The sequence below is a fragment of the Macrobrachium rosenbergii genome, chromosome 31 (assembly GCF_040412425.1).
Source record: "Macrobrachium rosenbergii isolate ZJJX-2024 chromosome 31, ASM4041242v1, whole genome shotgun sequence".
Taxonomy (NCBI): Eukaryota; Metazoa; Arthropoda; class Malacostraca; order Decapoda; family Palaemonidae; genus Macrobrachium; species Macrobrachium rosenbergii.
In genome coordinates, this window is record NC_089771.1 from 16127884 (window position 1) to 16132602 (window position 4719).

Below are 4719 nucleotides of genomic sequence, written 5' to 3' on the forward strand. Positions count from 1 at the left end.
AATGAACCATATAGAAATCATTTACTCCTTTCTCACTAACGTACTCAATCCTACACAGATAATTTCTTAGGCATTTTATTGTATATGTAGAGCTTTTATAAAAGAATCTGTCAATCCTTACGTGAAATTCAGTGCGCGAGCAACAGCCTTTAGGATCCGCACGTGAAGAGTGTCGAGTGGAGTGACCGTGGAGCCGACCTCTTGGGTGTCGACTGTGTAACCAATGAGAGGAAACCAGTCCATCTGGGTGACTCTCATCTTGTAACCTTGGAAGTCCCGGAACTGATCTGAAAGCGGGGTGGTAACGGGGGCGCAAACACGGTGAATTGTACGAGCTCATAAAAGCCCATATCCAATCATTTTCTGGGAATTATTATATTCAAAATATGTTTTTGCCTACTTCTTGTGACAGTCTAAGTGTGATTTATAAATAGAAATACAATTTCATTGATATATTTACACTCAATTATATTTACTTTTTAAGTTTTATTCGTTCATGAGCATTCTTATTACGAGAGACTTGCCGCATCCGAGTCAAAAGAATGACTGATATCAGGTTATCTATTTAATATTGCAGAATCCTGCCATTTAGTCGAATAAAGAAGAAAAACAAAACACCGCCACTGATTTATTTTACAATTATGGATAGCTCTCTGGACAGACATGGTAAGGAATACCAGTAGAATTCTTAAGTGTAGCGTAATATTTATTCTATGTAAAATGTTTAATGATAGCCATTTCTTCCATACTTGGCTTTACATAAAGTAAGATTAGTTAGGATAGTTATTAATACTTTAAAGTGGGACCTGTTTATAGAAGCCTACTATTTTCGTAATTTTAGAGAATTTATGGAAATACAATACTGTAAAAGGAAAGGAAATAAGATTTACGTAGTGTTAAATTTTTTGTAATTTCTTGAACAACAATGAATAAAAAAGGGAGAGATTTATAATTAATGCGAATATATATATATATATATATATATATATATATATATATATATATATATATATATATATATATATATATATATGCTATATACACATACATACATACATACATACATACATACATACATACATACATACATACATACATACATACATACATAAAAAGATAAGTAATAAAAAAATAAATAAGACAGCAGATAAAACAACAATAGATTAACTAATTAGTTGAAAAATTAATAAACAAATAAATGAAAAAGCCTAAATACTATTAGCAACTATAGAGGAAAAACTCATAGTCCTCTTACCTCCGAGCAGCGGCTCCTCCAAAAGAAATCCAGTCGTGGGTTTCCAGGAGTTCACGAGCTGGAATCCAGGATAACCATAGTTGCAAAAGAGACACCGTGAATATATGACGATGGGTTGGGATTCTGCAGGCATCAGAATGGATGATCGTGTCAGTTTTGCTTTTGGGGAATACGGTGTTCCATTATCTGTTCTTGAGGCCCATGATTCGGTTTTGAGGTGATGGGCATGTTTTTCATTTAAAAAGACAGGTGTGTGTGTGTGTGTGTGTGTGTGTGTGTGCTTGTGTGTGAGTGAGTTTACTGATGTGTTGAGCGTGTAGATTAGGTACACAAAGAAACTTATGCACAACTTGATAAATAAATGTACTGTACATGTACACCAATGCACCTATGTGTGAGCGCGTTTGTGTGTGTGTGTTTGTGTATGTATGTTGAAGTATGTGTTTGTGACTGCTTTCTCTTATAATCAGAATATATATATATATATATATATATATATATATATATATATATATATATATATATATATATATAAACATATATATATATATATATATATATATATATATATATTATGTCTAAATTTACATGTTGATAATTACAGACTAACCGCATTAGTCCGAGCCTACCTTGAAGATTTTTAGTTTAAATCTACACACAATAGAATCACTACACACACACACACATATATATATATATATATATATATATATATATATATTTATATATATATATATATATATATATATATATATAAATATATATATATATATATATATATATATATATATATATATATATGTGTGTGTGTGTGTGTGTGTGTGTGTGTGTGTGTGTGTGTGTTTGTGTATATATATGCATATAATATATATATATATATATATATATATATATATATATATATATATATATATATATATATATATATATATATATATATATATATATATATTCATTACAATAAAACACAAAGAAACGAAAAAACAAAAGCATAATTCAGCTCAACATTTCTTAAATTTACAACTTACTCTTCAGAACCACTGAATTACTTGGACGCAAATCAGCCTCAGTGTCTTCCAGCACTAAATACAAGACATTGATGGTGTTCCTCAGTGCCTGGTTCATCAGAGTCTCTTCAACGGGAGCTTTAGGACCCACAAATATGACGGATGTATCCCGTATTAAGAAGAGTTGGATGTTCTCCAAGAACCTTGAAGAGAATAGAAGGAATAGGGCTCGATTGACAAAAATGATGGCTGGGAATTTTTCTGTGTAGATGGGATAATATATACTGTATATATATATATATATATATATATATATATATATATATATATATATATATATATATATATATATATATATATATATATATATATATATATACAATATATATTAAAAAATATCTTTAACCTCATTTGCTTAACCAGTATTTCAAAGCACAATACTAACAGTACAAACGAATGCAACTTTACATTAACTCTTCAGAAAAATATCTTCCACTCACTCACCCCGCTAAATATTTTTTTTTAAAGAATATACTTACTCCTATGAATATACTTACTCTATGGCAAGAGCTGGCCCTCCACTCGTCGTAAGGTCGAAGACAAACGCCCTGCAAGTGACTTTTTCTTCCCCGCGTTTCATTCTTTGAAAATAATTTTCTTCAGTGTCAGTCGGCCCAGTCGTCAGTTCAGCTATGAAGTGCGGACAGTAGACAGCATCTAGTGCCCTGCGTCATATGATTCATTGAGGAGAGAGAGAGAGAGAGAGAGAGAGAGAGAGAGAGAGAGAGAGAGAGATTGTGATTTGGAGGCGTATATTCACGGCAAACGCTTGTGTGCTAAAATGATAAATTATGAGATTGTTCTTGTAAAATTCATGTTAAATCTTCCCACAGATCTGGAACGTTTTAGGCACTGGAATTCATAAGTTATTGTAGATTTAGTAAACTGAGTGTAGCATGTTTATGGATGAGTGAATTTGGCGGCATTCTCATTCCTAACGGCATGTCAGACCTTGCCACGTCTTTGACATTGTTCAAGAACTGAGATTTACGATATCTTAGAGTTAATTATAGTGAATAAGTAGCACGTTTATGAATGAGTGAGGTAATGGTAGAATTCTCATTGATAAAAGCATGTCAAACCCTTCCATATCTTCGACGTATGCCAAGCACTGAGAATAACGATATGTCAGAGTAAATCAAAACTGTATTGCTTACTTATTAAGTCATAAAAAGACCATGATCGCCTTGGAATCAAAACAACAAACGAAGGTTTTGTTTACCTCAGTACTGCCTCAAACAAAGGACTGTCGTCTCCTTCTTTGGCAAGCGTCTTGTGGCAACCATTCATATGAGACTCGAGGATTTGTGTCACTAGAGATCCGGCATCTGTGCTTCTGCTCTGGGCGTCTTTCCCGGGTAAATGCAATATGTCCTGCTTTCTGTGCTTTAGTATGATGTTACCTAAGGCTACAGAAGAATAGAAGAAAAATATATTTAATTGTTAGCCGGTCATTTTTATATTCATTGGCTCTACGCACTGAAGTACTTAGAATGAAGTATATGAATTGAGCTTTTCAGTCGAGAAACATGCCTAGTGCCATTTTTAAAATACAATAAATTAAATAAAAAAATACTTTGAACCAGGATGGCGCTTGGCATGTTTCTCGACTGATAGCCTCAATTGTCTTTTATGTATAGCAGTAACGAGAATATTGATAAAATATGTTAAGAAATCGGCAATGGTATCAATACAATTATTTTATCCATAGCAATCAAAGTAACGGGTACATGATTCTTTAGCTAAGTAATTTGTAACAAGCAATTTAAAATACTCATCTGTTATCAATAAAAAAATCCAATGAAATGCTCAATTGTTGCAATATGAAAAGATCCTCATAAAAACCATTTACAATTTTTTTTTCTTAGTTTCTTACCTGAGTTTCCTCTTGCACATTGACCCAAGTCAAACTGTAGAGTTACCAGGAAAACCACTGCCAATTGTTGGTTGAAGAAGAACATTCTGTGTAAGAAATGGTCTTGTGATTCTTTATTTTTTTTTATTTGTTTATTGGTTTACGAGTATATACAATCTCTCTCTCTCTCTGGCACTAACAGTGTAGGAATATAAATCAAATATTGCAATTTATTCCATAATTTTGATTATAGTACTATTTTTAAAGAATTGTATCAAATGACAAGCGATTAATAATAATAAATAACAAAAGATAAAGATGAATAACAAATGAATAAAAATGAAAATAAAAATGAAAGAAGACAACAAAGAACAAAAGAAAATATAAAATGAAAAATGTTGCAGCAACTTTAGCCTATAAAAATTTCTTCACTAATGACCCAAAAGTTAACTCAGAACAGTTAATGAAATATATTAACTTGCGGAGTCAAAAATACATTTCAGAGAGAGAGAGAGCGAGAGAGAGAGAGAGAGAGAGAGAGA